Below are 24,062 nucleotides of genomic sequence, written 5' to 3' on the forward strand. Positions count from 1 at the left end.
AAGTAATGATTGTACCAACAAGGTGATAATGTCAGAAGTCCATACCAGCATGTACCAGAAACTTCATTAAATCTGTGACCCTTTGCTACTTTTTGCTTGTAGAGGAAACAGGGAATTAGAGGGGAAAAATACAAAACTTCCATACAATACATGTGCCTTGATTTAGATTCAAATCTATTGATTCAAAATGCAAGCTTGACATTTAAAACCTGGATTTTGTTTGAAGTGTCATCAGATGCTGAAAGTAATCTTGCAGGTTTTCTCAACACAGATTTACATGTAACCTTAATAATGAAGCAACGTGGGTGATATTTATCTATTTCTAGCATTCTTCTTTGTGTGGTTACAGGCTTTTAATTTCTGTTCAAATAGTAAATAATTCTAATGTTTAAAATTTAAAAAGAAAATTTCATTAGATATGAAAATTTTATTAGATAAACCCTCTTTCACTGATTTAATGATATCTAGTGTCTACCTGGACTGAATGTTTCTCTTCTTACCTTGCACTAAGATCTTTCCAGTGTGTGGAAGTGTGGCAAAGTTAAAACCATTAGTGCAAAGGAGATTTTGCAAAGGAGATTTTGCAAAGAATCAAGGCCAAATCTTAACAAGAATTGGAAAATCAGTATGAGTGTCCTGCAGTGTATGCTAATAGGAGCAAACTTTCCATAGAAATCTGTAGATTGGTTTGTTACTGTTTTTGCTATAGGTTTGTACTTCTCACTAGTTCAACTTCCCTTGTGTGCAAGAAGGCTGCAGAGGGGCACCCATTATTTTTTCAAGGCTGCTAAAGAAATCTTCCTGCTCAGGTTCTAGACCATTTATTTAATAGAATGATGGCATACAGGTACATCAAGCTGAATTATCAGCTGCATCTCTTGTAACAAGGCCTTTATGACACAGTGTTCAGACAGCTTGGTTTCAAGTTTAAATTCTGAAGGTTTGAATCAAAAAATGTGATGTCCCATATACCTTTTTAACTTCAATAAATGGGGAATTTATGGCTCTCTAGATATTATAGTCCAGTGACAATTTCTCTGTTCTCCTATCTGAAAACTGTAATACCCTGATAGTGTGCATGACAAAGATTAGAGAAATGGTGATGATAGTGCTCAAATGTTAGGCTTTTTGTTCAACAGCTGGATAGCCTTTCAGGAGCTGCCACATGCCACTGCCTTCTCTCCTTTCCACTGTTCACTCAAAAAACTTGCAATGTATGAAAGGTTAACTGGAGGATAAAAAAGTGTACTGATCTTTTTCACAAGCTTCAGTCTTTCATGATATACTGAAGGTTTGAGCATGTAATCCTGACTTGGGCAAAATTCACATTTGTGTCAAAAGAGCCTTTATAGCTGCAGGATCAAGAAGTCTGGATATTCTGCTGCCAGAGATGCATATAAAGAACAGCCTTATGTTGGATTCCTTTGACTTATCGTTTGGCATTTTCAGATTCATAGATAAAATCCTAAATCTGTTGTTAGATAGTGAACAAGTAGTGTTCCAAATAAGTAGTGCTGAGTTCTTTTCTGTTTTGGATGCATCCATCCAAACATTATTTTCCTAATTTTGAGTGTCTGAGCCTCATATTTTCCTCATATCTAGGAACTTCCTTGAAAAGATGACCAAGTAGTTTCAAAAGAATTAGGAAATATAACTCCTAATGGGGAGGAGAGTGATGGTAGTGTTACTGTGACAGGTCCCCGAGGGGTCAAGCTGCTGATATTGGCAACATGATCTGGTTCAATTTGGCGTGCCAGCATTTCTACATATGCTCCATTTGTGGCTGAACATTGCCTTCCTCTCCCACCCATCACTCCTACCTTTCTGGTCTATAAGGAAAAAGGGAATGTTTGGGCTATTTTAAGTGATATAAGCAGTTTACTATAGTACCATGCAAATGTGATGGCACAGATGAGGAGCCAGGAATTTGTGGGTAAAGAAAGAACATTTTGGGCTTATTGGGAGCAGGGCAGAAGGGCAGAACTGGGAATAGAGAGGAACACACCTTTAAACTTACACCTCCTTACTAGACATGAACTCAGCCTCTTAAGCCAGAACAAATAAAACCACCTGTTTTGACTAATCTTCCCAAAAAAAAAAAAAAAAAAAAAAAAAAAAAAAAAAAAAAAAAAAAAAAGGTAAAGGTGAAAAAGGTAAAGAAAATAAAGATAAAAAAGGTAAAAAAAAATCTGTTTCTATTTTTTGAAAAGAGAAAGGGGGAAAAGCTGTGGTTTATATATGAGTAGCAGGTAAAATGCAAATGCTGGTAAAGAAAACCAATCAAATAAAAACCTCAGAAGACTCTAAAGCCTCTTAAGAACAGTTACTCTTTTAAAATTAATTTTAAGAGGAAAATATGAATTTCTGAGCTGCAACTAGTAGAGATGGGGACATCTTGGAAAGTAGTAGTACGGCAGAACTCCTGCGTCTTTCAGCTGCTCTTCTACAGTGCTGCTGGCTAGAGATCACAGCACAGCCTGAAAGGCCAAAGACTATGACAGTTTAGAGCTTGGGGGAGAATAAATAGTATTGTTTTTTGCTTTACTTATAAGATTCCAAACCCATACTATCACTTTTCCTCTTAAATCTTGTCTCCTTGAAGGCATTTTCGCCTCTGCCATTTGCTTTAATCTATGTCACTGAATGCAGCTGGAGTGAAAAATTGTATTAAAATAGCTAGTTTCTTTTCAGAGTTACGTCAATTGAGAATCTATTCTCCCAGTTTATAAATCTCTTCTCTGTACATCTTTGTTCAAACCGAAGCTGGTAAACTACCTTGAAAGTTTCAGCATTTAATCTTAGAGGTTTGCATTCTCAAGAATGTAGAAGAGGGGTAAGGAAATAAAAAAATAATCAGAAAGTAAAACCAACTCCAAATAAAGCTTCTGGGCACCAAAGAGCAAAAGATTCTCTTAATAGAGAGATTGACAATGCTGGGTAGTTTTGCAGTGGAGTGTTGATATTGACATGGGGTTGTTATTCAACTTTCCCAAATCTGACCGTTAAATTAAAATGTTCTATGGATGACACTTTTCATTATGTGAGTTGTATTCTATGGAGTTGCATTAACTTGGAGATACCATGCTAATGAAGTATTTCTCTATTGATAGTGAGAGGTTTTATAAATACACAAATGTGGAAAGATCAAATGGGATTGCATGTGCTAAAGAAAAATAAATTAGGAAAGTCACTTCATTTACACTTATTTAAATTTATTTTACACTGTATTGCACTTATTTTCGAAATAGGCCTGTAATTTCTACCCAGTCTCTTGCATGTTTTGTATTGATTCCTATCTGCTCCCCATGTTGCAATGTTTGAGCAGTGTCTTTCAGGCTGTTCAAATTGTATTTTCATACATTAGCTGTCAGATGAGGTGCTGTTTTATGTCTGAAGTTACACCATACCTCAATATTTTATGTTGAACACCTAGCACGGAGGCTGGATAGACACATAAGGAAAGTTTTATACTTAAAAAAACCCAGTTGCAGCTGGTTCTTGGCAAGCTCCTCTGTCATTTTTATTGGCAGAGCTTGAAGTAGTATGTGGGTCTTTGTCCAGTGACTAGAAGTTTGAGCAGAGCTCTGACTGCCACTAACCTCATTTCAGCCCAACTACTTTTATTTCAAGGATCTACCTGGCAGTCTTCCATCCGATAATAAACTAGTCCAGAGTGATCTTGTGAGAAACATTGGCTTGATCACAGCAGCATGTTTCTCTCTTTAAATCTGCTTCTTGGCTTTCAGTGTTACAAAATCTCAAATGGAAAGCAAATAATAACCTGGCTGATGCCAAAAGCCAGCATTAAAAAAAAAAAATTAAATAAAGAAATAAATAAAAAATTCAAGACCGAAATGCCATGCTATGTAGTTTTGGACTAAATTTTAATAACTTGGCTATATTTCAGAATTGCCACTGCTTCCTGAGCATCTCAACTGGAAGCCTGAAACTATTGCAGTATAAAACAATACTCACGTGAGACAGATCATTTCAGTAATGCATCACTGTATCAGACGTGCAGAGCTACTAATGAGCAGAATAAGAAAGATAGGATTTTTTATTTAAATATATGCTTATTCATATGGGAAAAACTCATCAAGTATAGTTTTTCCAGCTGAGATACTTAGCCATGCAGTGGGGTTTTCTGATACTTCAGCAAGTAGTTATTTGTCCAATTTGAGGTAAATTTTGTTGTCCTATTTATACTGACATTATTAACAATGCCAAGGAATGTGATTTGGGGTAATGTTGTTAGGAAACGGGAAAAGAAGAAAATGGGAAAGACTTGCCTATGTTATAAAACCAGTAAGCTTGCTCCCACCAGTCTAATGGGCACAGGACAAAATCGTGATTCATGTCGCTTTCAGTCTCCTTCAGGGTCTCTCTTCCTTGGCTTTCCCTCCATGACAGTTACAGCATTTCTTCCTGGAATCCCCATGACCAAACACGGGTGTTTGCTCTTTGGACCAATGAGAAATCCTACCTCTGTTTGGTATTATGTAATCTTCATAGGGAATGAAAGACTAACAAAATGGCTGAATCTATTCAGAACAGCATCTCCAAAATGAAATGCTTGTTTAACCCAGTTCCTAAATGTACTAGGCAGGGTAAAGGCTTAATAAAGTAAAAAGGAATTTAATCATTAGTCAATTCTAATTGCAACATCAGGTTTGCTAATTATTTGTTTGTTTCTTTTTCTCCAGCTAATTTCCAGTTGTGGATTATCTGGATTCCTGTGGGAGTCTCTTAATCTATATGTTTCCTTTCTTGCCTGATAATTCTTGCTGACTCTGAGCCGTCTGTAGTTTCCCAATTGTCTGTCTGGTTTTAGACTAGCAGATCTTCAATATTTTCAGAAGGGTTTCTGTTCTGGGGATTAGCCATGAAAATGATAAATCAATCCCTGCTTTACTCGAGATTGATAAGGGACACTTTCCAGTAATCACCCCCTTTATTTTTAATCTGGAATAGGTATTTGGCTTTTTTTGTTTGGTTGCTCTCTGATTTTTATCTTTTATCATGGGCAAACAATTGGGCATACATTCTGTATTGTTAAAAAAAAAACTTTCTGAAAACTGTGGAATTCATCTTAAACTCAAACATGATGGTCACAGGACCTTCAGGGTAGGGAGGAAGCTACTGGAAGCTGTGATATATTGTTAAAAGACAATTTTGAACCAAGGAAGGTTCAAAACTACCTGAAGACTACAACCTGATATTTTTTTAGCCTAGATGAGAATTTTGATAATGAAAAAAATTATCTGTGTCTAAGTGAGCTGTAGTAATTAAAGTAAGGTAATCTGGGATTATTTAATAAAAAAAGCATATTTTGAAATTTCTTGAATAAAGCATTTTGATTTTTTCTTCTAGAATAACTTATGTTTTGGTTTTCAAAGTTTATCTTAAGAACAAATCCTTTCCTTTTTTATTTGGAGGCTGCTTCGAAATACAGGATGTTAATTTCATTATTCCTTGTGGGAAATTAAAATCTCTGATTTTGGCATCAATTTCACACAAATAAAGTCCCTGCTACAGGTAGAATGATGCTTCTGTTTGTCAGGTCCATAGCTAGTTCCTTGAGGCAGTGAACCTGTTTTTTACATGGGATGAGGACAAGGCACAGCAAAGGCTTAAACAGAAACAACAGAGGGTTGTGATTCTGTTGCTGACTGGTGCTCTGAAAGTGGAGGCAGGTGGATGGCACATCAGTGTAATCATTGGAGTGCCAATGTACTTGAGCACTAGAAAGTGAATTCTGAAACCCAAAGCCTTCATTACTTATTTGAAAGAGCTTTTTTTTTCCTTCCCCACTGATGTTGTGGTTTAGGAATAGTACTTCCCAATTCAGTGTCCCCACTGAGACTCCCCAAACCATGTGCTGCTCTTGCTTCCCTGTTTTCTCCTCCCCCTTCCCAGTGTGGCAGGACAAAGCTGATAACTGGAGATACAAAAGGCAAAGATCATGGGTTGAAATAACATTTTACTGGAAGCATCAATGAGATAAGAAACCAAACAGTAACAGCAACCATAGTAATGACAGAGGGCATAAGAAAAGAACTGACTCATGCAAATAAACCCCTCAAAAATACACAATACCAGATGGCTCCCTTCACCACATTTTCTTGACCATGAGGACTCCCTTTTCCCTGGAAGAGAGTCCCTGTCCCCTGCCCCTGATTATGACTGATGTGGTATAAAATTACCTCCATGTCCTAGTCATGCCCCTTCCCACCTATAGCAAAAAATTAGCCTTGTCTTGGGTTAATCCCCAAAGGTAGTGTAGCTGGATTTTTACTGTGAATCAGTAAAATGACAAGTATAAATGGATGTGCATGGAAGACCATGAAAGGAGCAAGCTGCTCCTAACCAAACTGAGAAGATGTAAAAACGAATTCTACAAAAGATGAAAGATGGGGTTAGTGACCCAAGAGAGGTGTAGAGTAGTTGTCTGATCTTGCAGGCATAGACTTAGGAGAGCCAAGAGTGACCTTGAGTTAAATCAAGGAAGGAATGTTAAGAGCAACAAAAGATTCTACAAGCACCTCAGCAGGAAAATGGAGACTGGAGCAAACGTGGTCCCACTTCCGAGTGGGCACGGGGAACTTGTGAAAAATGACATGGAAAAGGCCAAAGGCACTCAGTGCTGCCTTTACCTCAGATTTTGCTAGTAAGATGAGACTTTATGAATCTCTGGCCCCCAAGACCCATGGGAAAGTCTAATTTCTTCTTTCACTCCTATCTTTTCTTATTGTCCTTATGGGGCAGCATCTAGTGTATCTCGCCCTTGGTCTTTCTTCCTCCCTGGGTTGCAAACAGCAGTGTGTTCCAATCAGATGTAAATGTCAGCAGTGGATGTGTATTACATTTCCCTGACTTCTAAGTGGCAAACTAAAAAAGGCCAGTGTTGATAGCAAGAATGTGTTTGTTGCACTGGCACCATCACGGACACAGAGCGTAGCCAGGCAACAGGAAAACAGGACTTTCATTTACCAGACAGGACACAGAACAATCTCTAGGCGTTCTTCCCTCTGCTCTGAATGAGGGAAAGCAAACTGCAAAAGAGTGTGTGCAGAACATGCAAAATCTTGCACGAGGGAAATTTCCATCAGAAGAAATATTCAGAAGTGGGGGTATCATAGGTAGAAACACATACTCAGGCTCAGGTAACAAGATTATGAGTGCTGCCTTGCAACTGGCCTAGAACGATCAGATCATAAGTCACTGGAAAAGTGCTTTGGAAAAATAAATAACATATGACTGAAGAAAAAGCAGTGGGCACTACTTGAACCTGGATGTTATCATAAAAGCAGAATGCAATCTGGGTGGAGTCTAAGCTTAAGACAGGATTTTGATTCTTGATTTTATTATTTTACTTTGAAAAAAACCCCAAACTTGGTCCATATTTTACAAGCATTTCATATAATTTCCCTTGTTATGAAGAATAACTTCAATGATATTAATTATAAATGATGCTTGATTTTCTTTCATTTTTACTGAAATTCTTTTTAAAGAGCATCAAAATATATAATTTTGATGAACATCTATTGCTAATTTGAAGTAAGATAAATAGTCTCTCTATTTGGACTCTCAATTAGAAGCTTGTATCACTACTGGGTCAGACCATACCTGCTGTACTGTCTTGCCTCCAGCCTACAGCAGGTGCCTGCAAAAAGCCTAAACTTGTAATGATAGTTCTTTCAAAAAATTTTTCAGCCGTTGGAATCCAGGAGCTTCCTGAGGTGAAGGTAAGGTCCTGGATGGGTTTTTATCCAGCCTTAAGCTGTCACAGTGGATTTCCAAAATGGGGCAACCGCAGGAACAAAATCACACCATTCAGTGACAGAAATTTTAATAATAATTAAGCAATTTTCTCTGTTTGATTAGGTTTTCTGGCACAAAATAGAATAATATATTGCCAGCAGGGCAGATTTAATCAAGACCTCACTTCCCTGAGGGATATTTTCATATCAATTTCACCCTGTGACATTTAACTCATTTTTTGTATCTTCGTTGTCCTATGGAAGAGAGTTCTGCACCTCATCGTGGGAATTAAGACCTTCTGGGGTTTAAATGCTTAAATATTCTTTATAATTCAAATAACAGTGAATATGCTTTAAGTTCACTTTTTAAAATCAGTGAACAATATTCTCTGTGCACCTTTTTCTCATGATTGTGTGTCTATTATCTCTCTCCTCAGATGCCTTTTTTCCGAGCCTAAGGAATCAGTCTATTTAATCCTACTCTGTAAAGAAAACACAAAAAGCTGGAGGTCTTTTGTTCCCTTTCTATGAATCTTTCCTAGTTTTACTTTCAAACTTGAAAATGTGAGTTGGGACAGGATTGCAAAAAAGTGTTCAAAACAAGGGGGTAAATGGATTTGTTCCATGGCACAAGGATGTTCTCTAGTGTTTTGATCTTCTTATAATTTACTCTTTATTTTTTTATTATTGTAACTCAAGATCTTGTTTTTGAATAATAGTGTTCAGTTCAGAGCTCATCAATGAATACATAAAAATAAATATTTTATCTATTTAAGGCATATTTCCTGGTGTTTTATTAAAAATGCAAATTAAATTCAGTATAGATAACTAGCCATTCAGATTTATAAGGGTTTCCTAGAACTCTATGCAGTCAGTTCTTTGCTAATCTCAGAACTTGGTGTCTTTAGCAAGTATTGTGACATAACTATTCATTCTCTTTTCTAAGGATAAGTTCAGCATTTATGAGTTCTGCTGTAGATTATTTCAAATGTGTATTTCAACTACTCACATCCTCCCCCCTGAAAATCAACCATATACGTACCCACTTACTTTTTAACCTCTTTATTCACAGAAGAACCTTCCCTCGTGCCCTGATTTTCTTGAAAAAGTTCTTAAAGGTCCTTTGGTTAGAGAACCTGTTCAATACATATTGCAAACAGATTGTATCTTCTGGATATCCTTTAATCATACTTTGTCCATATCCATATCTATTTTTCTAGGATTTTATGCAGGATGCAGGATTTGGCCTTTATTGTGCTTAATGAGGCTCTTACCAGCATATTTTCCTGGTCTGTTGAGGGGCCTCTGAGAAAACAGCATTCTGGGCTCTCCAAAATTTTGATCTCCCATATTCTCTGATATTCTGTAATTTATGAAGCTGAAGAGCGTACTGTATCCCGTTGTCTGGGTTATTAACAAAGGCATTAAATGGTATTGGCCCAAATATCAGTCTTCAGCTGACTGATCACTGGTGACCAGTTGGATTCTATGCTACTGACTGCAAACCTTCAAGCCTCATGATTCAGACAGTTTTTCACTTTTGTTATCATCTATTAATACAGTCAGTATCTCAATGGCTGGGCTCTGAGGATACTACAGGAAACACTGACAAAGATATTGCTAAAGGTAAGGTAAAACAGTGGGCACTGTTCTCATCAAAGAAGGCAATCATGTTGGAAATGGGTGATTTTTCCTTGTCAGATCCATGCTGCTTGTTTCCTTTCAAATTTGCTAGAGAATTATTTTGCAGTGTCTTCAGTCCACTCCTTCAGTACACTTAGATGCTGATCTGGTCCCATGGACTTGTACAGTTAGTTTAGTTATATTCAGTTTAGATGTCTCCTGACTCTGATCTTCCTCTGCATTTAGTAATGCTTAGCTTCCACAGGCTTTGCCAGTAGGCTCAGAGATATTGCTCTGGACAGTTTACACCCAGAAGTCAGGGTGGTTGAATTTACACACCAGGCCTTGCATCTCTGTTCGCTCTTTATTATTTATGATACAATTTTTGATAGTTTGCTTGATACAGACATCAGTGCTGATGGTTTCTTGGATCTTCCTGGAGCCCATTTTAGAGATATTAAATTTGATGTTTTCCAGACGTCAAGTACCAAAGCAGTTGTAAACTGAAGGTCATACAATGCTTAATAGTTCAGCACTTTCCTCTCTGAATTACTTTAAATATTCTTGAACAACTAAAAATATTGAAAAAGTGTTGCTTTTCATTTTATCTGTATTCTATAACCTCTTGTATCAACACTGTGGTTTGAGATGGGAGATTTTCATCAGCAGCTCTGCATTTTCTGGGATGAGAACTTCCTTGAGCTCTGCCATGAAGAACTTGGGCAGAGGGAGAAATATGGGTTTTTTGGTGGCTTTATCTTAATCACTTCTTTGATCTTTTATTGCTGCTTTGAACTGTCAAGATTCCTGCTTTTAATGTGTTTGAAGGACTTATTCATAATATTTATGACTTTTGTAAATTATTCTTCAGTGCTTTATTTTCTTCATTTTGTCACTGCTTCAGTTTTTTGAAAGATGCTTACTTCCTTTTGTTAACTACTTCTGTTCTGTCGTTAATCTGTTCCAAGTTGCCCTTTGCCTCAGCTGTTTTTTTGTGATTTTTTTTTTTCCTTTTTGCAAGGTAATGTTTATGTGTCTCCAGCTAGATATCCTTAAATGCTGCCTGCGAAACGTTTAACTCTGAGCTGCCTGACCTAACACTTTCTTTCTTATCACTCTGCTTCATCCTGAAGTTCCCTTTCACAAAGAAAACATGTTGTACTATCCAAGTACATATTGTTTGCTGTTACAGTACTATTCCTGCATTCTACTCAGAACAAAGTCAAGAGCTGCTTTTTCACTCTTCAGCCTTATGTTAAGTTGCTTCATAAAAACCTTGATTTGTGTCTTAAAATTTACTGTTGCTGTCAGGCTATAGTGTTCCTGTGTATTCCTGTCCAGATTTTATGAGGGTAGCTGAAGTCTGCCATTCCTACTGTACTCTCTGGCCTCATAGCACTCCTTACAATATGTGTTTGGGAAAATTACCTTTTGCTCTGGAGAGCATGCCCATCTATGTACCCAAGTCTCTTCCCAGCAGGCCACTGGAGAGAGGTTTATGTGTAGCATGGGCTATGGATCCCTCTAAACGTGTCTCAGCTTCTTTTGTGAAACACATGATGATCAAATCTCTACCTAACTTCATTTTATTGGCATTTTTGCTCTCATAAATTAGTGTAGGTAGAGAGAACCCAACATTAGATCATTTTCCTCTCCTTCTGCTCACTCACCTGCTATGATATCACTGGAAGATCTTTCTTGGGTGTAGTACTGTTCTGGAGTGTTCCTGGAGGTCATCTCAACAGATTCCTTTATATCTTTGTTTAGTTCTTCAACAGTTCAGTGCTCTCCTGTCCCTTTGTAGGTGTTTAGAGTGAACCCAATTCCAGCGTGTAATTGTCTCAGAAAAGACCAAAGGATGCTTGTTCTGTCTGCTCACTAGGGCACATACCCATGTGTGGTCAGGAGACACCCTGCCCAAATACAGCATATTTACTCTGTGTGGCTAGTGCCCTCTCTTCATCCAGTCTTCTTCTACTTGAAGTGTTTGCGTTGAGGACCATGCATGAAACCTGCAACGTGAGAAAATAAAATAAAAATTGTGTTAGCTTCTTTTGGTAAGATACAAAAGAAATTCCCTCTGTACTCCCTGTGCAGCAAAATACATTTGCCTCTTGTGTGCAGAAAGAAGCCAACCTGTTGACATTTTTGGTTTACTCTGTGTTGTTTTTATTTATACAAGTACATGTTGCAGTTTGGAATTGAATCAGATTAGCATTTGTGGAGAACTGACCTCCTAAAATAGACAAAACTTTGATAAAGGATTTTATTGTGGTGGCAACAGTGGGAGGGATTTCCAAGCATGCATTTTAAGTATGTTCAGGCTGTTACCAAATCAGAATTGGTATCTGTTCTCTGCCTTGCATCACATCTGCATTAACCAGCTCCCCCTCCCCCCCGCAGGATTCTTAAGATAGCAATCTCTCTTCATTAATCCAAGAACAAGAGCCAAATGATTGAGATTCCTGCTTGGCTTTTCACATTTGGAAAACTGACATACTTTTGACAGTAAAACATGACAAGCTACATCTATACTAGAAAAATAATATGTATTAGAAAATAACTTTCAGCTAACACAACATCAAGCATGATTTTGCATTTAATTTAGATTGAGATTAGAAACATTTATTGCAAATGCATTACTCCATTTATTACAAATGCATTACTTCATTTACTGAGACAAGTTTGTGGCTTTTTATGCTGTGATTACTGCATACTAGAAGTTGCTCCTGTGAATATTAGGAAGCCTATGGGGAGTTATGGACTGACTAGGTAAAATGTGCTAATTTAGTTAACAAATTTGGTGAGTTAGTTCCACTATAGATGAGTTCACGGGTATGTGTAGAAGGAAGAAATTTAATGTATGAGTAAAACATTAATTCCTAACTGCCATTAATCCAATGCAGCACTTTGATGCCAGTATATTTGTGACAATGGAGTAAGAGAAGATAGAAAACTAGCAAAGAAAGTAGTATGTCTTCCTCTCCCTCTTTCTTTTTTTCCATACTGGTATGATAGCTTTTATTTTGCATTACTTTTAGTTTAGGTGCTTTCATATTCTGTTAATGAAGCTGTGTTTAGTTCCAACTGTAAGGGGGGCAGCTGATGCTCTAAAATGAGGCAAACATTTTGTGGTACACCTTTTTCTTGTATCATTTATTCATGTGCTTCAATATTGCTATTACTGGTTTTACTGTTACTGTTGTTACGAGCTCTAGCAGTTTATCTTTTTGGGAATGCATAATAATCTTGCCAAGGGCATTTTTTTTTTAATGTGCAGAAGAATTAATTTTGAACAATTGAGTTTTCTTGCCTGAGGACATCAGCCACCCCTACAAAATTATTGAGATGTCATTTAATTGTCCCAGAAAAATGAGCAAAAAAATACAAGATCCAGCTCACGTATGTTCAAAATTTTAATTCTGTTGTGCTGTCCTCATGACTTTGTAAAATCAGAAGTTTTTTCCAGTCGTGCACAGAATAGAAACTTCTCAAAAAGCCACCTACTATATTATCTTATTTTCACCCCAATCACTTTGTGATTGTGTGAAACAAAAGGACCGGAATTTTTTTTTGCAAATAAAACAATAGAAAAATTTTATTTTTCGTACTCTCATTTTTACCAAAAAACCCCTTGCTTTGCTCATATTTCCCTCTCTAGCAGAGGAAGACTTCAGTCTGAATGGTGGAGGTTTCAGAAAGTTGGGAAATACCAAGAAGAGTAAGAAGCAGATTATTTTACTAAAGGTGCATTGAATAATCATAAAAATGTGTGTTAATGGATATTCTTCATTTTCACTCTGATCCAATCTGTTGTGTAAGAATAGGAACAGGTATATATCTTTGGAAGAGGGATTAAAACTGAGAACAAAGTGTCTATAAGATTCAATACTTTTAAGAGCTAAAATGTGAGAACATTTTTTTTCCCTCAAACTGACTTCTGACAAATAGGGAGCATAATGAATGAATATATTCACATTGGACTTTAGGTGATTTGAAGCATGCAAACTTTTACCAAAAAATGTGCAAAATGGAAGCAAAAATGGACAAACATATATATAATAGTTGAATTTAAAAATTACATAATTTTTATATATACATGTATGTAATGTTTTTCTGTAATGTACACAACCGTGTAATAATCTCAACATGGAATGATATGATATTCAAATTTTTAGGGTGTTTTGTTTCTTCTGTTTCTCACTGGAGTGCCTTTTCCTTGCTTACACACAACTCACGCTGAAATTTGTTTGCCACAGCTCAGTGAAGTATAGATTTTGTGGGATTAATGGAAAATGTTTTCCAACAGAACTGCAACTTTTGAAATCGTTTTGGCTTAAAAGGAAAGGAGTCTCTAGCTATGAATATTGTATGGAGTAGGGAAAATTGTGGGGAGGGCAGAGTGACAGGTTATGGCTCCCTATTCTCTAAATCCCTGTGCTGCTGGTGAGGAGGAGGTAGAGTCCAGAGTGAAGGGATGAATTTGTTCCTGTGAAAAGCCAATCATGGTTGTGGTGGGAAAGTGTTGTAGTTATGTCTGTTTCTGACCATCAGGCTCTATTCTTAAATGTCAATAAAATGAATTAATGAGAAAGAAGCTGGGTGGGCATCTGGCAGCCAGCCAAGCTGCCTACATTCTGGCATTTCTAAATGTGCACATATTTCAATTTCTGTCCTGCCTTCCCTCTGCTTTTTCCAGAAACTGATGGATTAATATTGAAAATATCTGAATTCCAAGCTCCACATTTAACAGAGAATACTGGTAGACTGGATGAATGTAGCCAAAAATTGTGCTATTTCTAGGAACATGGGTAGGAAAGAATGCATTGTTTTTATCCAGTCTTAATCTTAGTTTTATGGTGCTGATGTGAAATTTCTATTGCATTTGAGGAAAGGGTTATGTAGGTTCTCAGTCACAGTTAACGTCCAGGCCAAAAAGATGTCTCTACTTGCTTGTCATACAGAGCAAGTAACTTTAATTTTTATTTTTTATTTTGCTTGTTGTTTTTTGTTTGGTCAGTTGGTTTTGCTTGGGGTTTTTTAAAGGAAATAAATATTGCCCTCTATTTTTTTCCCCTTGAGAATACTGAGATATATTCATTTTTACATACCTTGTGCTTAAAATAGAAAATTAATTTTGATTATTTGTTTTTTTTTTTACTTTGCATTTTTGTTGAGGTGCTCTCACAACAGCTTGATCTGAGTTTCCAACTCATTTCACAATTCACAGTAAAAACTGAAATGAGTGGACTTTGGTCTAATTCTCAAGTTCTTCAGTGTTTCAGACACATGCTACCACTGCTCCATATTCTAAACTACTGTGTGGCTGCTCCTTTTCTGTAGTGGATATTAAGAATGTTTCCAGTTTCTCACCTTTCTTCTGTTCTACTTAGACAAAACTTACTTTGATTTTGGAGTGCTTTGCTCTAGTAAAAGCTCTGGGATTTGTAGCACTGACTTCAAAAGATTTTCAGGAGAAAAAGCACAGGAGAATTTTTACGAAATAATTCTTATTAATACATTTTGTATACTTTCTGTTTATAATTATAAACTAGCATCCAATATAAAACACTGTTAAAGAGCTAAGAGCTATAACATTCCCATCAGGGGACAAGATGTTAATAAGGTGTAATTTGAACAGGGAAAGCTGATGATCTCTGCAAAAGGAAATAAGAGCCCCAAGGCTGCACAGAAGTGCCTTATTACCAGTTGCACTGGGCATTCTGTTGAATGAGTTTTATTTATCATGTTTTTATGGTTACTTCCACTGAGCTTTCAGCGACATTGGAAGAAAAATACCAAAGTACAATATTGTTCTTCTAATGTAGCAATCAAAGAGTTTCTAAATCAAGACATATGGAAAACAGGCTGCAAGAGTAGAAGAATATTACACAGCTGTTTCAGAAATAAATTTTTCAGTTGGCCTTCCTGTGTGAGATATTTACTAAAATTTCTGTGTGTCACTGAAGTTTAGGAGATACTTTTCTCAACACTTGAAAGAATTTGAATCTAAAAGTTGAGTCGTTTCCTACAAGTATGCAAGGTCAGCAGGAAGGGAGATAGGAGGGTGGAAGTTGCAGACGAAATATTAAGATATGATGATTGTTTAGGTGACTGCTTTCCTAAGATTCCTTGTCAATGTTGAATGAGGTAAACACCTTTATATGTAAGGAGATATGTTTTCCCTTTAAGCAGCTGTTCTATTGTCTCTGAAAAAGTGGCCAATTTGGATCTGTATGTTTGTCTTTTAGAAATTGTATAGAAATCACCCACCCATTTAATGTCACTGCTACAAGGTTGCTAGACATCATTGACCTCCGCTAATTAATAACTTGAACGATGTTCAGCATATAACCTAGAGGTGCAAAGTTTCTGACATTGCTCCAACCATTCACTTGTGTCAAAACAAGAGAGAAGGGCACTTACGTCAGACATTTTCATAGCCTCACTGTTATCTCAAATCTTCATGATGAAGTTGTGATTTAGAGTTGGATTACGACCTCCTGGTTCCCACTGCACCTTCCATTGTGGTTGGAGTACATGATGTTCCCTTGAAGACATTTTCATTTTCTGAGCAGACACCCTCTTAGTCCTGAGGCTCTTGTTTGCCTTTCTCACTCTTGATTTCTGTATAATTTAGCAGCGCAGCTACACTCCACTGATTTTCCTATTAGCTATAGGTTCAAGATTTCTGATTTTAATAAGCATCTTTTGCATTTTGTGTCTAATGAAAATTTTTCTCAGCCTGCTGGGGTTTTTTTGTCCAACTCCACAACTCATGACATTATCTATATGTTGATGACTCTCACTTATGTGCCTCTCTACTTTTTATTCTTTATATTCTTGTTATTTTTTGTTTCTCGTGTTATTTTAGCATTTGTCAGATTAAAGCCAATTATTTTAAAGTAAGCATAACAAAAATTGAAATTTCCTTATTCCATCTTCCCCTTTGTGAACTGTCAACTGTGCTGTCATCAACTGTGTTGTCAACTCTTTGGACATTTTTATTGTTTTGTTTTTTTTTACTGTGTTCAAATTTTCCCAGTCCACTTGCTAGATGTTTTATGTGTTTATATGTCATCCTTGAATGGAAAGAAGAATATTTGTTCTTGATTTTCACAATCACCTTTCTGGGCAATTAACTTAAGTAGAAGGATGTAGAATATGTGTCTCCTTGCTGTTGAAACATATATTTTTATCATTAGCTTTTCACTGGACAAGATGCATGAATTGGTGGCTCTTGCATTTCTTCTGTTGTTAGCATTGTACTTCCTCTCTGCTTTCATCTATGTAAAAATCTTCTTATCTGATTTGTTTGCATATTTAATGGAAAAAACATATTTTGAAGTGTCTTCAACAGATTTTGTCTCCTGTGAGATACCATTTTAAAGTTAACTTTAAAAAATATTTTTACTATTGTAAAAGTTGTTGTAAAGCATGGTATTTTCTCTAAAACTGTAGTTGGATATTATTATTAACAGAATCAATAATGGCAGAATCAGCTGCAATCTCTAAAGCCTAATGACAAAGTTATTTAAATAAACAAGTAAAAAAGACAAGTGGATATTGTGATGAAGGTGTTCTTCTTTTCCTAACGTGACAGTATGTGCAAAATTATACACAAACATATAGAAATGCCTGTTTTGTAATCTCAGCTTTTCAGTATGACTTAGAAGGTGTTATAAATTTCATCCTCCAGTGTATCTTTCAGGTTCATCTGAGGTTTTTTAGCTCATACCTGGAAGCTGTGATACAGCTATCTTTGCCATCCCAGGGGAAAGATATAGTATGTTGGCCACGTCTCTCAGAAATTATTTCAGGGAGGTTTTGATTTGCACGAAGTTCTCAGAAGTGCCATGGCTTCCTTGGCTGCCTGTGGCTGAAAGTTGAGGGGAGATGATTGCTGGGCACCCCACATCAGCATGGCTGTCTTGAGCAGCAAGTGAGCATCAGAACCACGTTCCAATGCTGTATTTTCCTTTAAATTTCCATACAGCTTCTTAGCACTTAGCATGTGTACAAGAAAAAAACGAAACAACCTTCTGCCTGTGCCCAAGGTCCAAACCAACATTTTGTGGCACTCCAGTGCCAGAGGACTCTTCTTGCCACTTACTTTTTTTTAATCTTAAGGCCTTGAGAAGTATAAAATTATATTGAAAGTCTTTTCATTTCATTGGAATAAAGAGAATCCTGACATATTTAGACCTAAAAGTTTAAAATACTATTTGGAAAAAAAAAGAAAAAACATAAATCAAAATGTTGCTTTCAAAAGGTCTTGGAGCCTACTAAAATCATCTCATTTGCAAAAAACCCAGGAAACACTTCAAAACTCAATGTGGTAACACAGATGTTAAATCTTAAAGGATTCATATGTAATTTATTCAAAACATTAAATTTACTATATGTAGTATAATTTCAGAATGTGCATTAAAGATGTGTTGTGAAATCTCATTCTTACCTGCTGAATGGCTGCCAAGTTTGGTAGTACAAGAACATTTTGTTGTTTTACCCCTTCAGCACAATTCTGCATTCAATTTTTAAATGTCCATAAAAACTGTAAAACCCTCAAAATGCCAGATTGGAGCAATAAAAACTTTGAAAGTCACAGTGCAACAGTTTTGGGTTTTTTAATAATTCTCTGGGAGCAGATTGAAAATCCTAGTTCCAAATATACTCAAGTTTTGAGTTCTTAGCTTTGGAACTTCGTTTTCCTCTCTGAAACTGTCTGTTAAGTGGATATTTTGTGACATTTAGAAATCCTTGCAGAAGACAATGCACAGGTGAATGGGTACTGGCATTTGTGAAAGTTCAGTCCTGGGCAGAGTCCTGTGTCATTCAAGTCAGTGGAGTGGCCCAACACTGAGGGTTTGTGAAAGTCTTAGTAACTCTGAATTCTTCTCTAATATGGTTAATTTTTTTTCTTTTATCATATTAACTCTGACAATTTTCAACAACCGTTTATTTGCATGAGCAATAAATCAGATTATTAAAACTTTGGCTGCTTCATTAATTGGCAGGGTGTGTACTTCTCACTTTTTTATATACTTCAGGCTAGTATATTGGAATAAAATTAAGTTGACATCAGCTCCTTGAAGCCATATAAAGCTTCAGCTATTTTTCGGTTTAAGTACAGAGTTATATATCTATCAGGGGATCTCAGTTCTATCTGAATTCCAAAGCCTGGAAAATTCAAGCATGATTTTATGTTTATTTCCATACGTTTCACAGTGCTTAGTTTATAAGAAACTGTAACTTTTTAACTGTGGATGAACAGTAAAAGCTGATTCTGAACAAATGAAAACACACATGATGTTATTCCCAGGAAAATTGGCTGTTACATGTGGCAAAAAAAAACTTGGAGGCAAAATAATGCAGTGACTGTAGCCAATTAGTAAAGTTGTCCATATGGTGCTGGACTTCTTGTAGGAGCTGCTGGCCTATCACTTCATGAGAAAGCCTAACCAGAATGCCTTAAATCCTCAGAAACCAGCTTTTCCTCTTTTCTTGTGAGCCAGAAGGGGGAGCTATATTAAAAGGCAGCCCCTTTTTATTAATTTACTCTAGATTTTCATTTAGAGAATGATAGTTTCCAAAGGTATTTGTCAGGAGCCTATTGGCAAGATGGGCAGCTCCAGCAGTAATGGCTGCAAGGATGAGGGGTCATGCCTCTGTGGAAAACAAGGAAAATGGTTCCTGTGAAGTAGAGACAGGTATAAATCTTCCCTAAGTGGCTTTACTTATTTGCTGGAAGCAAGAATGTCATTATACCAAAGCATGCCTTAAAACTTCTGGTAACCATCAAAACCACCACTAACTCTGCTGCTGCTAATTTGCTGCTAATGTCTTACTGGTGTACTGCTCCGTGACTACATTCTTTCTTTGGGTTTACAATCCTGACACTTCCTTTATGGCCTCTTTAAATTCAGCTTTTGGAATCCAACGTGCAGAGCTGATTAGGCAGGCTGTAAGACACCCTCGCCAAACAAGTCAAAACATTCTGAAGCCATGGCTGGGCTTGATGTGAACAGTAAGGCGATATTGCTCACGTTTGTTGACATATATTATTATGGTTATTGCCATTTTCCCCCACGTCCCCAGAGTATTGTTTTAATACATGATACAAGAGATGAAAGCAAGCAGATAGTGAAAAAAGGCAAAAAAAAAAAAAAAAAGAAAAAAAAAAGAAAGGAAATATCATGTAGTTGTTATTTTTTGGCATTGTGTAATTAAACCATCTTCTTTAATGTTATTTTTGCCAGTATCTAATTAGCAGAGCCATCTGCCTAAGAAGTGCTGGACCATCTGTCTGGAATACTGTTCTGTTCATTTCTTGGTTCTTGACTAATTAACTTCTTTCTCTATGAAATGTAATAGTACATTCTGTTTCTACATTTTGAAGTTCATATATAGATATATATATATATGAATGCATATCTGTTTGTCTTATATGTTTTGAATAGCTGTGTAGCTACAGGAACATAGTTCTCCCAGGAGGTCTGATTGTACTCAGTTATGTGTGCAGCTTTCATTGTAGGTGAAAGCCACACTTTTTCTTGTTGCCCTGTCAGTAAAACTAATACATCTCTCACTTAAATCATTCTAATTGGCCAGTCCTTTATTGACTGTGTTCAAATTTAAAATTTCCTGTCTACATTTACTAATTAAAGTTAGAATTATAGAAAGGGGCCACATTAAAGTTAAGTACGTAGGGTTCTGTTTTCTTTTCCTGTTATATTTTGTAATTTTTCTGGAAAAATATGCTATAATTTAGGTCGGAAAGGATCTCCAGATGTCTTGCCTGGGGACTTCCTTTGTTGCTGCATGTTGGGCATGTAAGAGATCCCTTCACAGTTACTTCTGTGAATTTTATTTACTGTTTCTACGCTTTCCATGTTTCTCTTTTAGTGTTCTTCAAAGGTGTTTGGATAAATCAGTTCAAATTAGATATTGTCTTTCAGCTTTTGTTGGAGTTAATTTCTTTGCAGTTATTTAGTTTAACTTGCTGAAGATACAGTAGTTTAACTTCTAACCAAGACTCTTACTGTTCATCCAGAGAAGTTACTAAAATGTATCTGTTGTTCCAAAGAATATTATTAATTTCAAGAATGGAATTTTTAACTTAACAAATATGGGTGTTGTGCACATTTTTCTTCATTCTGGAGATAATAGTTTCATTACATGTTCTTGAGTTGGAATTTTTTTTCTTTGCTGACTGGAATTTCTCTCCTCCTACTACCCCTTGAAAATGCCAGGAGAGATTTCATCTGAAGTTTTGAAGTTCTTTACAAACATCAATGTTTAAAACACTTACACTGTTATTTACAATTGAGATTTTTCAAAAAGCTGCCTGCCATCAGTTTGAAACTTGAGTTCAAACTTAGAGTTAAGTGTGCACCAAAGCCTTGATTTTGTTCACTCTGATTTTATGTCAAATCTGTATGGATCTTTGTGGTTCATGCTTTGTTTTTTTAACCAAAGAAAACAATATGTGTTCCAAAGTAAACTGTGAGAACCTCATCAGAGTATACCGGGTTAAGTTCAATTTGTATCTTTCAAATGCAGTCTTTAGTGTTACTCATGTTGACTTTCACAGCGTTAAAAATCTCACTACATTTACATAATTAAAGCTTTTTATGTCTAAAATAATGTATTTATGAAGAAGATTGGGAAATTAGAAGCACACTAAGTCAAGGCATTAAATCTATAGAGGCGCTTGAAAGGCCTTATCAGTCACAGGATTTATAAAAGCCGTGTCATGGTAAATATTGTCAGCTAGCAAGAAACAGACTGGTGTGCCACCTTAAACCCTCCTCCTTAACCTGTGCAGTTGTGTTCTTTGTAGAGATGTGTAGTAGTAGCTGTGTCTGACCAGTCCTTATTTTCTCTGACACTGACTTTCAAATCCCTGTTTACTCTTTCCCCAGAGAGAACAAACTTGAGTGTCTGTAATTTGGGTCGATAAACTGACACCAGCTTATGTAGAATTATAATATTAGTTAAAACCAGTACACTGAATGCTGCAGGTTGTATTTTGAATGTGAAAACTGAAGGTTCTTGTTTAGAAAAAAATATGTCCTAACAGGATAAACTTTAGCTGTATAGATCTTCATAGTGAATCAAATATCCAACATGGTTTGCATGTCATATCTGCACTCCTCCTCTGAACTTCATGGAAATGTCATCAATCAGTATTAAGCAGGAGAATATGTCAATTTAAAGGAAGCAGTGAATAACAGTAATATCTGAAAACATGGATTTGCACAGGCTTACTAGAATAATGCAATCCATATATGTCCACCTGGTCTTTCAGAATGACAATTTTCAAGTCTTCTAATGGCAAAACCCACATTATTATTATTCTGTTGGGACATTTTGTTTTGTCTTTGTGTGCTGAAGATTCAGGACACATTTTTCTTGTATTTTTTCCCACATTGAAATTACATTTATCTTAAAGAGTTTTCTACCTGTCTTCCTCCTGTATAGAAGCAGTAGACTGTGTTGAATATCTGAATTTCTATTTTGAGGGAAACTACCCTGAATTTCCTGAAGATTAGAAGGTAAAAAGAAAGCAAGCTTTGTATAGAAATGTTTGCCTGCATTACTGAACTGTGTGGGAGCCTTAGGAACCAAAGTAAAACACATTGAACTACTCAGCTCTCTTCAGATGCCTTTGTGCTATATTTCATTGGCAGCCTCCTCTATTATTATCTCCTCTAGCAGTGGAAGCAAGGGCTATAGGACTATGAGTACACTTGGTTTCAAAGGTGGGACTTAGCTTTATTACCAGTATGTCTGCATTTATTTCTTGTCCACTTAGTATTACACATTTTTAGCAGATGTTGTTATGAATAGGGCTTTCCCAGAGAGTTGGCCATTTAGTTAACTTGCAAGCAAATATATTTATATCTAGCTGTAGCAGTTTCTTCTGTTTGGGTTCTTGTATGTGCTGTTAACTATGTTGTCCAGAAATATTGCATAATGTTTTAATATTTCACATCCTTCTCCTTCAAATTAATTTTAATGTGGACTTAGGGCAAATTAGAGCTGGGTATTTTGTCACTGAAATTTAATTTATTGATAAACATTTTGTATTTAATGCAATCTTTTCCCTTCTCTTCGTGTTTGACATGTTTTTCTCAGTTCAGCTTTGGCAAGAACTTTGCTTCAAACCTTCCTTTTAAGTACCCGTATTTCACTCTCTTTCTACTCTGACCTCCTCCTGGTAACTAACTCTTGCATTTCTCCAGGCATTTGAAATTTTTTGTGTCGTTCAGAGATAACATATTCAGCACTTGTATCTAGTGCCATATAACATGGAGGTTCAGTGTGTCCTAATGGATTAATTAGGAATTCAGTTGGTTGTCCTATGATCTCCGTTGTGGATATGAATTGCTTTTTGCAATACTGAGTCAAAAGACTTAGGTCATTGCTGCTTTTTTATCTAACTCAGTATGAGATTTCTTTCATGCTACTAAATACATGTTATAAATTCTAGGGTCATTCACAAGTGGATTCTTACAGAAGTTTTCAATATATTCCCCTATACACCAAAGTCATTTAGCATTGCAAAAGTGTAAAAAGGAAGGTTTAGGATGGAGGAAAAGAAGTAATTACATTAATTTTCATAAGTCAGGGTTTTTTTCTTGAAGTGAAAAATGTTCATTCTTGGGCCTGTTGAAACGCAAATGCTCTGAAAGGCATTTCTCCCTTTAATTTAACTAGGCTTTCACCCTATTATTAATTAGAGAGTCTGCTTGCTATTATTACAGTCTCCATTAAAAGACAGGTACAAAATATTTCCTATATTAAATCTGGATAAATGGTCTTTCATTATTTCCTTGTAAATAAAAATGAAAGGCTATGGTTTCAGGAAATAGGCAGCAGTGGTTACTTCAGAAATCTCGGTTCTTCTTGATAAAATGTGAAGTGCTTTGTGGCATTTTTATCTAAAGAACATATGGATGTGCACTGTTGAGGTGAAAGAATGCAGCCTGATTTAAAATGCTCTTTGACTATGCAGCATATACAGGCATTCAAATATGTACATGCATTGGCACATTAACACCAAGCATGCAACTGCTCCACTGAACAGCAAAGTTTGTAAGTCATAGCTGCTGAATGTTAAATATGGAAATAACTGGAATTAACTCATGCAGTGAAACTGTAGTAATGCAGACTAGGAATTACAGTCCTGGCATAAATCTGTTGAAGCAGTGAGACGCTCAAAAAATGAGGATAAATTGCTTCTGCTTTGCAGTGCACTGTTTCACTGTTGTCTTGTATGTCTCTGCCCACTGCTTCTTTCTCTGAATGGAAGTTTTAGTGCTTCTGATTAGTGCTGCAATCATACCTTTAGAGACTAATTTGAGATAAATACTTCAAAAAGTGCAACAGGGCACACTTTCCCATTGAGCAAGGTTTTTCAGAAGACCTGAACTCAAATGCTGTGGTGATGCAGCCCGACTCTGCTGGAGAAAGAGGTTCAGCCTTTCTGTGTGCTCCTCTATCTGCTTACCCTCATAAAACTCAAAAAAAAAAAAAAAAAAAAAAAAAGAAGACTAAGCATATCAAATGTAGCTGTGGTTGTTTCTGCTGTAGTGATTGATACTGTGAATCATGATGTTGGCTGGCTTCCTTTTGGATTAAAATAATGAAAAACTTTCAACAGTAAAGCTACCT

The 24,062-nt window shown here is 36.3% G+C and overlaps 1 protein-coding gene across 3 annotated transcripts in view; it reads left to right on the plus strand.

The window, feature by feature from the left end:
- Positions 1-24,062, plus strand: part of SEMA5A (semaphorin 5A) — a 411,339-nt gene that overhangs the window by 241,319 nt on the left and 145,958 nt on the right. The window lies entirely within an intron of this gene.

Source organism: Sturnus vulgaris, chromosome 1 (assembly GCF_052056855.1).
Source record: "Sturnus vulgaris isolate bStuVul1 chromosome 1, bStuVul1.hap1, whole genome shotgun sequence".
Lineage (NCBI taxonomy): Eukaryota > Metazoa > Chordata > Aves > Passeriformes > Sturnidae > Sturnus > Sturnus vulgaris.